A 14,939-nucleotide genomic window follows, 5' to 3' on the forward strand; every position below is an offset into this window, starting at 1 on the left:
TTTAAAAGCCTTGTTACTGGAGGTCTTATTCCGCATGAAGGACTATCAGTTTGAAGGAAACTTCGAGATCCATAGAGACTCATTAGTCTCCGACCTCATGGAATGAGTCCATATGCAATGGTACGAAGAGCTAGTCATCTTAATATCTAGGTCTTCACACACTTTCACTAGCCTAAGCAAGTCCATCCAACCATTCAAGGAAAGTTAAGCAGGATAAGTACTAAACTCATTCAGCACATTGATGATGCTTGAAGAGAAGGGGAGATGAACCCCATTCTTTATAAACAGGCGATAAAAGACCAAATATCCCTTTGAAGTATTAGGCGTCACTTGATTTTGCTCAGGCATAGCGAAACCCAAATGCTCGAATTCGGGAAACTAGGAAACCAATTCCATTAAAGACAAGTCATTTAAGGTAGAAGGATGCGCAAAGTTCTTAGGCTTATGAATGTTGTTTCTTTTAGTCTCGGAGTCAGAAACCTACTCAACTCGTGGCTTATTACAACCCATAGCAATCAAATGATTAAGTACAGAAAGAAAAAGGGAAATGAACTTACTGAAGGAAAGGAACAGATCAGAGCTTGAAATGAAAAAGAAAAGATTGGGGAATTATGAGGATTTAGAGGCAGTAGAAAAAGCTCAAAATGAACTCAAATCACCTTTTATAAGAGGAGAGAAGAGTAAACGAAAAAAATAAGGAATGATAAGCTCAATAAATGCTCATAATCATCATACTAGAACCCTTGACAAACGCAAAAAAAAAGCCAATGAAAGCATGCCACTTAAACAACATGTGTCTAATGAAATGGCACAAACAATAAAAGAGACCAAAGGAAAATGGCCAAAGCTGAAGACGTTTCTCCCTTTATCGAACCCTACAAGAGTTCAGAAAAGAAAGGGGGCATATGATACCATATAAAACGAATTAGGATATGTGGCACTTTAGGGACCCCTCTAATCTAATACCACGTGTAGAAGCACATACGTTTAGATCCATCAAAGACTTCCATGTAACATTCCCTATTAAGGGAAACACCCATACGACCAGGATAAACACTTCTCTATATAGAAGACTTCTCCTAAAACAATACTTCTAATAGAGGAAGGATTCCTAAAAAAAATAAGGACTCGACTTCCACCTTATAAATAGACATGTATGATTGCACTAGGGATACCATTAGAAGGTTCGACAGGAAGTTTGGACATTAAGTTACAAGTTTAGATACTCAGATAAAAAATCATAACTGGAGTCTCAACGAGTGAAAAAGGCTTTGTATAGGGTTATGGGCATTGAAGACTCAAAGGAACACATGCCATTGGAATGGTAATTTTGTTCCGCTGCGTATCACAATTCAATTTTGTAATTCCAATCTGATGCAATTTGAGGAGGCTACTACTATGCAACCTCTTTCGTCAATGTTCACAGTCTGACTCGTTTGGTGGCTCCGACCCTAGGACGGTCGAAGCTTAATATTGATCTAGCATGTGTTCCGACTAGTGAAAATGTGGGGCTTGGAGGCATTATTCGAAATCATAGGGATAAATTTGTGTGCATATATGCTTGGCCTCAAGTTGGCTTGTTATCCCCTCATTTAGTTGAAGATTTAGGGCTTCTATATGCTCTTCAATTTCTAAAAAGATGGGGTCTGTGCCGAAGTGATGATTGAATTGGATGCAAGGTGGTGGTTAAAGCACTTAATACTAAAACCTCAAATGTCAATCTCATCATTGATTCGTCTAATCATTTATTTAGGGTTCGTTGGTTTACATGTTGTTTGCTTTTTGCTGTTACAGTTTGTTGTTTGTTGTTTGGAAAAGCTGCTTTTCTAAAAAGCAAGGATCCCTTTCTTTTGGAAAAAAAAGCTACTTTTCATGTATACAAGACAAACCATACTTCCCTAACCAAGCACCTAACACTATGCCAAATAGCCTCTCAGATGACGGTTAAAAACCGTCGTCCTGCAAGGTTCAAATCTATCACGGGGCTCACTGCCGTCTGATAATGCATCAGACAATGGTCGAGTTTTGTCATCTATAACAACAACACATGACACACGCTTCCTAGACTTCTGTCACCTTTTCCACGTTACGATAATGTTAGTTTTATTTGGAACCGTCATATTGGTTTCATTCTAATGACAAATCTTTTATATATTCCATCACTGGAGTTTGTAAAACAATAGACATTTTACGTGTCATACGGCACATTTTATCCTCGTATTTGTGATTGTAGATAAGTTAAGACGACAGTTTTTTATCTTTATTACTATCATGGGAAGGTATTTGAGATGACGAACTGTTTAAATTTTTTTTTATCTTGTGAGAGGATTTCACATGACATTTTCTTTTAATAAACTGTCACAAAAATTAGTCATATTTGACTACGTAAATTATTAGACGATAGTCTTATTTTTGGTTTATGCCATCTTAACGTTTTAGTCATGACAGTATTTCATTAACCTGGTATCGTATCACGCATCATAATATGACATTTTTTTTAATTTAGCGCTCATTCAATATTGCAATAGACGACAGACTTTTTTTGTCAATTGTGCCGCATAACCTGTAACACTTTCATGCACATGTACATACTGCCATTGAATTATATGATAGTACTACTGCAATTACAACAAAGTTATAACTTCACATATAACTTTACGTATCCATTATTTACATAATATATACACCTATTGTGCATAATAAATACACATAGAACCAGTGCCATACCATTGTACGAAAATGTGCACCAAAACCCAAAATAGGAGCACAAAAAATGTACCCAATGTACACAAACATATAATCATATTGTATGAAAACATTACATACACACAAGATCCATTGTCACTTCAGGTGAAGCACATGATTTGCCCATTCTTTGCGGACTTCATCCAAATCAGACTGGTTGTAACTTAATGCACACTTGTTTATCCACTACAAAATATAGATTTTTTATTATTAGGAATTTTCTCTATAAGTGATAGCTAGAACAACATCATAGACCTCAACACAAAATTATGGTAATAAATTATGTACAATCTGATGACTTCGTCTAAGGATGGAACCTTTTCAATAAACTTTAAATCCTTATCCATGACAATCTCTCTCATGTACATCACTACCCAAAAACCACATGTTTTATCATCCCGTTGCTTAGGTATGCCCTATGGAACGAAATATACTAGTTAGACCCCAAAAAAGATAATATACATTTGCTCAGGTAACTATAAAACTCACTAGAAGCGGTGTCATCTTGAGTTTGGTTTTTTTCACTTTCTTTGGGTCTTTCTACACATAATAGAACTTCATCGCACTGCAACAAGTGTAACAACATGTATGTATGTGAGGAACACGACTATTGGAATGTGTACATATTAGAAGCATTTTGTAACTTACTTGCTGACAACATCCGTGCATTCTGTTGAATTTGGCAATCTCATTTTTAATGGATGTAACCAATATGATCTTTTCTTCTTAATGTGATTAACGGTCAGAGTCCAATGTCATCTGCAAACAATAACCATTTCAATTGTATCAATATCAAAGAATCAACTGATAAACACATAGTACAAAGTATTCATACTTACCCTGAGTTGTAAGGAATAAGAAAAATAGAATTAGCACCACCCTGTTTGAACCAATCCATCAACTCCTTCGACTGGTCCGTTGGTGTTTTCTTAGTTCCAATTGCAAAAGTGGTACATGGATAAACAAATAACACCTTTTCATGCATTTGTGCTTTTTCCAATACCTGATATAGATGACTGGACAAATACATGTATAAGTGTTGATGAAATAGATATCCAAATAATACATTTGTGCATTTCATTCATGTACCTCATATAATATGTAATTGTGCCTGTAGTCAGCTCAAGTAGGTGTGCCATTGTATATAAATCTGTAGGCATCAATGCTTGATATCGTTATGCGCTGAGCAACTCAGGTCCAAACGTACTGCTTATACATTGACCTTCATCGATATTGCTTCTTGCCCAGCTGCACAACTTCATCAATGGGCGTGGTAAATTTGGTGGCAGCTTAACAAAATCAACCGCATCAACTTGACTGTTTAATTTCTTCACTGCCTTCTCAAAAACTTTTGTCGCCTTGTTTGACTCCTGATTGCAACTGTAAATAATTAGACACACATAATACAACCAACAAAATAATCGGAACACAGAATACAACCAACGAATCATATTACCTCAACAGATTTCACACTGCATAGCACTTTTGGCCATGCTACAATAGATCCCATTGCCTCCCTAACGACTTCCATTTCACCTTTTATCGAGTATGGCAAACGTGCAGCTCCATCATTAATTGACACAATCTTCACTCTATAGTTGTCTTTTCCCAATGGTCGCCCATGGATTATCTGCTTTTCTGGGTCAATGTCTGATTGTAGCAATATGTCGTGGGCAACAATCTTCCCACTCTCTTCCACTAACAGTGCTACCTTTATGTCAAGTACATTGTCCTGATTCAACAATTTCAAATACAACTAATTAACTCTGAGATCATTTTAACTATAAGTAATCATTTTAATAGTACAAAGTATTCATACTTACCCTGAGTTGTAAGTGTTGGTCCCTGGTAATTAGTTCCAAGGGGGGGTTAGGAACTAATATAACTTTTTCGTGTTTTAATTGACCTGACCAGAAGTTATTTTGAGAGTTTATTAACTCAGCCTTTGGTCAGCTTGGTGAGATATATCACAGGACAGTTTTAGTCAGATGTTGACCAAAGTTGTTTCCTTGAGAGTTAGGAATTGACACTCTTGGAGGTCAGCTTCTAATTCAGCACTACTTACTTACTCAGGATCAGCTTAGGCAATTTATATGCTGAGTAAATAAAGCAAATAACAAATGCAGTTATAAGAGAGAGTTTAGAGATTACTCAGTATCACTTATCCTGGTTCGGCCTCTCTGCCTACGTCCAGTCCCCAGAGTCCTCCGGGCTTTTTGAATCCAATACTGAGCTCTTTAATGGTAGAGCACAAACCAATTACAAGGCAGTTGAATATGCAAGAGTACCTTCCTCTATTCGTCTACTCAACTCCTACTAAGTGCAACAACCCAGCACCTAGATTTCTCTACTACTGAAATGCTTACAACCAAGCACTCAGCTTTACACTCTCAATATTCTTATTGATCACAGACTTGTTCCTTTTTGAACTAAAGAACACTTTAGATGATTACAACTCAATCTAGCTTTTACACATAGAATAAAAACGTCGGTGTAAGATTCTTTTTGTATTTGAGTGCTTTTGAAACTTTCTCTCTTGTATTTTTCTTTGATGCTTCAGTGTATTTTTAAGTTCTTCGATTGTCCTTTTATAGAAGAAAATCTGTAGACTTGATTGTTTTGAAATGTCTTGACCGTTGCTACCAAAACGGCTCTTTTGGGGAACAATCTCTGGAAAGATTCAGACTGCACCTGCATTCCCTTTCTCTGTTTTCTTCAGGCGTCAGGTTTGTCTTCTAGCGTCTGGTTTGTTTGTTTGTGCCAGTTGTCTGTTTCCAATAATCCAACATCCCATGACTCTCGGAATTAGTCTTTTAGGTGTCTTCGAGGTTCCAATTATTGGTGCAGAAGATTTGCAGACTTTGTCTTTTTGTGAACGAATCCTTCATGCTATCCTGACTGTTACTCAGCTTCGTTTGTTCTTTTCGAATGTTTCACGGTTTATGCTGAGTTCCTACAAGGTCAGCTCCATTTTATTTAACGCTCCTGAAGAAGTCTTCAGCTTTAGTCAGCTTCGTTTTGTTCCTGAATTTTAGCTCCACTCAGCTTCTATTCTGTCATGCTGAGTTCCTTTCTACTCAGCTTCGTTTGTGCTGACTTTTTGTCCTGTCTCTACTTTATATATTTTTGCACTCAAGATTTAACAAACATATTAGTACAATTAAATCAAAGCATCTAAATTTAATTGCCTCTTAATCATGGATGATTTTGTCAAATCAAAATCTTGTGGAAAGGTGTTTCAACAAACTCCCCCATTTTGATGTTGGCAAAATACATAATTACGGAACTCAGTTATAAGTTGCCCCATGATTGATATTTTTGAGATGACTCCCCCGTAAGGGTTGCATTCATTTTATTCTAAGCCTTCCAAGATCTAATTTCATTAGACTTGTTATATTTGTGTATACTGACTTAGTTTTGGAAAGATGTTGTCTCTTAGTTTAGTTTTAGTGTTAATGTGGTTAACCTTTTTGATTTGTTTGTTCAAACTTGATTAGTCAGATAAAAAAAAACTGATATTGTGATATTGGATTTAAACAACAACAAAACAAAGCATGTTAACTTAAACAGTAGAGGACAAAAAAAAAACAGGTAACAAGATATGGTGACAAATCTCTAGAAACAAACTGGCTAGATTTACTTCTTCTTGCTTTGAGCTGAGGGATCAACATAAGCAATGCCTTTTCCTTTGCTTCCAGACGCAGACGCAGTTCCTAAAGGCTGAGGCTGAGTTCCTCTTTTACTTGTCTCCCCCGTTTTGCCATCATCGGGTTGGTAAAGGAAGGTCTTATTTCTGGCGGCAGAGGAGAGATAGTTAGAGTAGCGATGAAGCCTTTTTGTGCTTTCACCCAAACTGTCAATGACGGGAACGCTATCGTCCTGGACATGCCTAGGAACTCGAAGAGAGCTGTTGATCATACTGAGGAGACATTCATGGGCTTTGCTCAGGCAGGAAATTGAACTGGTGACCTGACCATAAGATTGATGGAATAGTTTGAGCAGAGCAGAGTCATAAAACATGCGCTGGGCATTGTTGATCCGCATGGCCTTCATGATAGCTTGGGAAAAGCTCATGAGTTCTGTGTTGGATACGGGATCAACATCCATCTGGGTTCTATCAATGTTCAGGAGTCTGACTGCCTCACTTAATTGGTCAATGGTGCACTGAGAGGAAGAGGATACTAAGTCACGTGTACTCGTCAGCTCAGCTTGAAGCTTAGTGAAGCATTATTGGAGTTCGGTAGAGGTGACAAACTCAGTATTGCTGGGTGGACTGGATTTAGTTAGCTCAGCATATAGCTTGGTGAAGCAATCTTGCAACTCAGCAGATGTTGCAGACTCAGTATGGGCAGTTGCTCTAGAGGGGGTCAGTTCCGCTGCTAGCTTAACAAAACAGCTTTGAAGCTCAGTGGAAGTGACGTACTCTGGATTGGCTTCAGACAGTTGTTGAATTTTCCCTTCAAGAGAGTTCATATGAGTGGCCATTGTAAGCACTAATTCAGTCAGTTTGGCCATTTGCTCTTGGGTTGGTTGCTTAGTTTGGACTGCAGTGATAATACTGACCAGATCTTTTAGGCTACGTAGTTCATGCAGAAGCTGAGTGATACCTGTCAGGTGAGAGGACTCAGCTTGAGTGGATTGGCAACCTTCAGCTTGAGTAAGATGAAAATCTTGAAGCAAGGACTGAGCAGAAGCAATGACCCGACGGCCAGACTCAGTTGCATTCAAGTATGCAAACTTAGCAGCATTGGACTCAGAGGCTGGTGCAGGATTTTCTGATGGAGATGGTGGTTCCTTGCCAGATTGAGTAACTGGACTTTGATGGATTTGTTGAGCTGAGTTATCAACATTTTGTGTTGGAGATGGAATTGAGGTATGAGTTGGCTTAATTTGAGCAGTTTGACTTGGATCTACAGGGTTTTTGGCATGTTCCTCATTCTGAGTAACAGAGGCTTGCTTTTCTGCTAGATCTTCTGGTGGAGATTCAGTTGCATTTGAAAAATACTGGAACTGAATTGTAGAGAGGTTAGTTTCAGGCTCGTCAATGGGAAAGTCGTTCATGAGATCAAGTTGCTTCTGCGCTTTCTTCTTTAATCTTCGCCGGGTCTCAGTTTTTGGCGGTGAATGGTCAGTTCGAAGACCTTCACTGGACTCAGTAGCAACTTTCCCCTCTTCTACAGGTTGCTCAACATTACCTTCTTTCCTTTTCTGCTCAGCATCATCATTGGGGTGTTCTTCTTCTTCAGTATTAACTTGTTGGTGCTCAACATGTTGCTCATCTTCCTTTGCTTGGTCAATCTCATGACCTTCAGGTTGAGTGGAGGCTAGTGGGACAGCTTCTGTAGGAAATTAGGGCTAAGGTAGAGCAGCGAAAATATAAAATTTTAGCCTATTTCCTTTTAACCATAGGATCCGTTAATCGTTATTTCATATAAAGAGGGATAAGAAGGAATACCTTTCGATGAACAATCTACCGTTGTTAAAGAAGCGCCCACAATTCTTCTCCGAGGTTCCAACCGCAAAGTAGAATACGGTGAGGTTAAGATAAAATCAACCCTTATGAGATGCAACCAAATTAGATTGCCTCTAATTAACCAACACAAGATCAAGGAGAAAGAGGGATGAATAAGATTAATCAATCGATGGAATGCCATATGAATTCTTGTCCAAGAACTAGGGAATGGGAATTCTTTTTCTCTCTCTAATTAGCAATTTCGAAAATCACTGTAAGGGGGAGGGATAGGCTTAGTCGAAATTCCTATAGGGAGGGGGTATATATAGTTGCTTGTATCTAAACCCTAGTTAGATAGGAATAGGTTACTTAATAGGAATCCAATTCGGAATAGGATTCCTAATTATTATCTCACTATATATCTAATATATTTAGGATAATAATAAATAACCTAATTGGATAATAATAGGAGTATATTAATCTAATTAAAACTCCTAATTTAATTATCTCTTAATTAATTTAATTCATAATCCTAATCAAATTAGGATTAATGGAATAAAATTAATTCCTTATTTCTATATATAAATTTCGCCCCCCTCCATATATTTGGGCCTTACTGGGCTCAATTGGGCTTCCATCTATTAATCATATCCATCTCTCTTTTGGTTCCAAGTCTTATGTGTGATCCATTAGGTCCTTACTACTTCTGGCCGTATGCAACTATTAAATTAATTTCTTCAAGAATTATATTTAATCCTTGCATAACGGAATGATGTATTGAGTATGTTATAGGCAAGTCTGTAATCATTCCCCCAGAGTCCGTTAAGAAGACAGGTTGATTCTGTCGTTAACCCTTCCGTATTAGTTACGGTATAATACGATCCTTTATCAACTACATCCTTGAACTGAATCTTATGACTATGGGTAATGTCAAGTCACATATAGCGAGACGTTCGTTTTACTTGTTCTTGGCCGAGTCAACTCAAAAAGATAGGTTAAGTGAAATCTGTATTTCTACTCTTAAGCTATCACCTTGCAAGGGTTTAGAGTCGAGTCTTCCACAAGCGATCCTTGGATGTATCTCCCATTAATCGGGAGTGATAAATGCTCAATCCAATGTATAACTACCCTGAAATTACTTCCTGTGACACCCAACCTTTGCAGTTCACACCCCAGAGTCATCTCTGTTAAGGATCGTGGGACCGCAGGATCAAAGTCTCACATTCAGTAATTCAGGATGACCAATTAACATTCTTTTGAGTCTGAGGATTAGTTATACCTAGTAATACCAATGAGATGAACAGTTGACAAGGATGAATCTACCCATCCTGTTATCTCAAGTCGGATCCCCAATCCTAATGAACAACGTTTCACCGGATCTATGTAACTGTCCAGATATCTATATATATGAAGCTTGTGAGATCAGCTTTCTGTCGGACAGAAGACATTGTTACATACAAGTCTCAACTGTGATATATCAATCCTAAACATATCACTTGACTTGGGGTGGTTTTAAGTTTATTAGTTTATTATAAAGTTTTGTCTCACTTCATGCTTGTATGAACACTTTATAATCACTTTAAACAAACTTACAGATTTCCTTTTATTAGACTTTATTTAGTGCTTAAAAGGGATTGCCTTTATATAGTTATAAAACATATATCTCATTAAAACAAATGATATAAAGAACAATTCATTTACAATAAGTTTGTATCCCGCAACAATTGACTATAGGACACTAAACCCCAACATACTCCCACTTGGACTAAAGCCAATTGTTTCTAAAACTTATCCCAGTAGAAGTCAAATGACGATCATGTACTTTCTGGGTTAAAGGCTTTGTCAACGGATCTGCAACGTTGTCCTCTATAGGTACTCTTTCTATTCTCACATCTCCTCTAGCCACAATCTCTCTAATGATGTGGTATCGCTTTAGGTAGTGCTTGGATGCATTATGAGACCGTGGTTCCTTTGCTTGCACAATGGCTCCATTGTTATCACAGTACAGAGTAATGGGATTGACAATGTCAGGCACCACTCCTAGTTCTGTAATGAACTTTCTAATCCAAACTGCTTCCTTTGCTGCTTCCGCAGCAGCGATGTACTCTAAATCGGTCGTAGAGAAAGCTACGCTTCCCTGCTTGGAACTTTTCCAGCTGACCGCGCCCCCATTTAGGATAAACAGGTATCCTGATTGGGATTTAAAATCATTCTCATCTGTGAGATGACTAGCGTCTGAAAATCCTTGTATTTTCAGATCTCCTTCTCCGTACACTAGGAACATATCTTTAGTCCTTCTCAAGTACTTAAAAATGTTCTTGACGGCAATCCAATGCTCGTCTCCCGGATTCCCTTGGTAACGACTCGTTACAGATAACGCGAACGCTACGTCAGGTCTAGTGCATAGCATAGCATACATAATCGAACCGATCGCGCTGGCGTACGGGACTACAGCCATGCGTCGTTTGTCATCATCAGTTTTAGGACATTGATGATTGTTTAACTTTACTCCATGTACCATGGGTAAGTTACCTCATTTCGATTCAAGCATGCTAAACCGATTTAGCACCTTTTCAATGTATGTGGCCTGTGAAAGACCAAGCAGTCTACGCGATCTATCTCTGTAGATCTTTATACCAAGTATATAGGCTGCTTCACCAAGGTCTTTCATTTAGAAGTTACCGGATAACCATATTTTCACCGATTGTAATAGAGCAATGTCATTTCCCATTAACAGTATATCATCCACATATAGTATGAGAAATGCTATAGAGCTCCCACTTGCTTTCTTGTAAATGCAAGCTTCTTCGCAATTTTGTTCGAAAACAAATTGTTTTATGGTTTCGTCAAAACGCTTGTTCCAGCTTCTAGATGCTTGCTTGAGTCCATAAATGGATCTCTGAAGTTTGCAAACTTTATTTGCATCCTTTGATATGAAACCTTCAGGCTGCATCATGTATACATCCTCAAGCAGATTTCCATTTAGGAAAGCTGTTTTCACATCCATTTGCCAAATCTCATAATCAAAATGAGCGGCAATTGCAAGCATGATTCTGATTGATTTGGACATAGCAACAGGAGAGAAGGTTTCGTCATAATCAACAGCTTGTTTCTGACGATATCCCTTCGCTACTAACCTAGCCTTGTAGGTGCTAACCTTTCCATCCATGTCAGTCTTCTTTTTGAAGATCCACCTGCACCCAATGGGTTTTATCCCTTCGGGTGGATCAACCAAAGTCCAAACTTGGTTAGTATACATGGAATCCATTTCAGAATCCATGGCCTCAAGCCATGCTTTAGAACCTGGACTAGTAAGAGCCTCTTCGTAGTTTTCGGGTTCGTCGTCTAACACGGGAACCTCGTCATCATCTCCCACTAGAAAACCATATCTAACTGGGAGTTCACGAACTCTTCGTGATCTACGAATAGGTGCCACTGGAGTCTCATCTAATGGGACTTCTTCGGGTACCTCAACCGCTTCTGTTGTTTCAGTCGTTGTTTCTTCCTCTTGAACTTCGTCGAGTTCAATCACGCTTCCCTTTTGTGTTTCTTCGAGAAACTCTTTCTCTAAGAAGGTTGCGTGTTTGGATACTATTACTTTCTGATCATCTGGATGATAGAAGTAATACCCTATGGTTTCCCTGGGATATCCAATGAAGAAACATTTATCAGATTTAGAATCTAATTTATCGGACGCAACGCGTTTGACATATGCTGAACAACCCCATACTCTCATGAATGAGAACACATGTTTCTTACCAACGAACAATTCATATTGTGTGGAAACAGCGGATTTAGTTGGTACTCGGTTCAGGGTGAAGAGGGCAGTTTCTAAGGCATAGCCCCAGAACGTCTTTGGAAGTAAGGCCATGCTCATCATGGATCGTACCATATCTAATAGGGTACGGTTTCTCCTCTCGGATACACCATTGTGTTGTGGTGTATAGGGAGGTGTCCATTGTGAGCATATCCCACATTCAGTTAGATAATTAAGAAAATCATCAGAAAGATATTCGCCACCTCGATCAGATCGAAGTGTTTTTATTTTCTTTCCTAATTGATTTTCCACTTCATTCTTGAAGCATTTGAACTTGTCAAAGGCTTCTGATTTGTGCCTCATCAAGTAGATATAACCATAGCGAGTATGATCATTTATGAAGCTAATGAAGTATCTGAATCCTCCTCTTGCTTGGACTGACATAGGACCACATACATCTGAATGAATGAGTCCTAGAGTGTCTGATACACGCTCACCTTTATTGCTAAAGGGTGTCTTTGTCATTTTACCTTTTAAACATGATTCACATGTTTCCAATGATTCAGAATCGATTGGATCTATAAGCCCATCTGAATGTAGCTTTAGCATGCGTCTCTTGTTTATATGGCCTAAACGACAATGCCACAAGTAAGTTGAATTATCTAGCTTATGTCTTTTGGTATCAATTGCAAAAACAGGAGTTTTATCATCTAACACACAAATCCCATTTTGTGATATTCCTGAAAAATAAAAGATCGAATCTTTATAAAAATTGCAACTATTGTTCTTTATTGAAATATGAAAACCGTCGTCAATGAGACGGCTAATAGAAATAATGTTACGAGACATCTCAGGAACGTATAAACAATTCCTTAATTCTATTACAAGCCCAGAGGGCAAAAGTAAAACATAATCTCCAATTGCGAGGGCAGCAACTCTTGCTCCATTTCCCACTCGCAAGTTTATGCTTCCTTTCTTTAGTTCCTTAGTCTGTTTTAGCTCCTGCATATTTGTACAAATATGAGATCCACATCCGGTATCAAGTACCCAAGATTCAGACAATGAAACCGTATTTATTTCAATATAGAACATACCAAATGTAGAAGCACCGCCTTTTCCCTTCTTGAGGGTGGCTAGATACTCCTTACAGTTTCTCTTCCAATGCCCGTCTTTACCACAGAAGTGGCATTCTCCTTTGGGCTTCTTCACTTCCTTTCCCTTGGACACATCTCTCTTACCTTTCTTGGGATGTTTAGGATTGGGAAAATTCCCTTTCCTTTTCTTCGATCCCTCGATTACAAGAGCCGGTATGGCCTTGTCTTTCTTCATATTGGGCTCAACTGATTTGAGCATGTTTGCAAGCTCTTCAAGAGAGGTTTGCAAGTCATTCATTTGGTAGTTCATGATGAACTGTGAATAACTCTCTAGGAGGGACTGAAGAACCAAGTCGGTACTTAATTCATTGTCCATCATAAATCCAATACTAGAAAGTTTGGTAATATAGCCTATCATCTTGACACAATGTGTCATGACAGATGTGCCCTCTTGCATCCTGCAATACAATTTTGATATCTCGTAGCGTTCGCACCTGGTTTGTTTCCCAAACAATTCCTTTAGGTGCATGATGATGGAATAGGCATTCATCTCCTCATGTTGCCTTTGTAATTCCGATGTCATCGATGCAAGTATGATGCAAGCGGCATGATCATCATCAGCCTTGTGCTTCTGATAAGCATCAATTTCCTCGATGGGAGCATCATCTTCAGGGACAGGGGGTATCGATGTATCAAGTACATACCCAATTTTCTCGAACTTCAAAACAATTTTGAGGTTACGAAACCAGTCGGTGAAGTTTGAACCATTCAATTTGTTATTGGTAAGAATGTTTTGCAGATTGGTTTTAGTCATGATTTTAAGAGTGTGTGTTTAAACAAAACCTGAGAGTGAGAAAGAGTAAACGTATGTCATTCATTTGCTTTAAAGTATAACAATCTAAAATTATAGGCCTTTTAATTTATTTCAGATTGCTCCCACTATTTTGCCAAATTAATAACCCTCCATATTAATTCGAAGAATTTCACAAATCCTTTAGTGAGCTAGGATCCTAACTCCTGAGATTTCGCCTTGAGTTTGCTCAATAAGCTAGTCCCATTTGTTAGGTAGATTCATGTAATCAATCACATCTTGAATGTGACTCCTAGGTTATTGGGTTACTAACCACATTAGTAACTAATATGTTACTCATATTAATCCCAACCATATTGCCCATTAGTTTATGACAACATGAGTTTGCTCATCCAATTATCATAATCTAATTTAAGTATTACCCCATATTCATGAAAGAATAACTTTCGATAATTCAGGTGTTACCATAAGACCCCGAGCTTGAGTTTGCTCAACAACCCAAAGGCCCCCAATACTGCCGGCTGAATTATAATATTAGGGAGGGGCAACCGATTTTAATAACTTGCTTATTTACTTAACTTTTTAATGAGGGATTTTATTTAAGTCTCATAATCTAACTTAGTCTTGATTTGCTTTAGCATACATCAGACATACATACATTCACATACATTGGCGTTATGGACATATCATCTAAATTATTCCGTCGAGCCAGAGACGGAATAAAAGGCCAAACCTAAGGAAATACTAACTATTACATATTTCTCTTTAGGTCCTCCGTCTTCTCCATGGCGCCTTGAAATTACATATTAATTTCTATACTACTATAAGAAAACTTCAATTGAATTGAAGGGAATCAGATGAGAGGAGAAATTACAATAGATAGTAGAATGGCAGGACGCGCAGACCCTATTTCAAAAATACCAAAAGACTAAAAGAGGGTCCAAATATGTCCATAACTCCAAACATGCATAGACTCAATTAAATAAATTTAATTGGTTGATTACATAACCGGCTTATGTAATATTTAGGTTAATCACATTAACTCGTCAAATTAACTTTCATCCAATTTTACTTCTAATC

The sequence above is a fragment of the Euphorbia lathyris genome, chromosome 6 (assembly GCF_963576675.1).
Source record: "Euphorbia lathyris chromosome 6, ddEupLath1.1, whole genome shotgun sequence".
Lineage (NCBI taxonomy): Eukaryota > Viridiplantae > Streptophyta > Magnoliopsida > Malpighiales > Euphorbiaceae > Euphorbia > Euphorbia lathyris.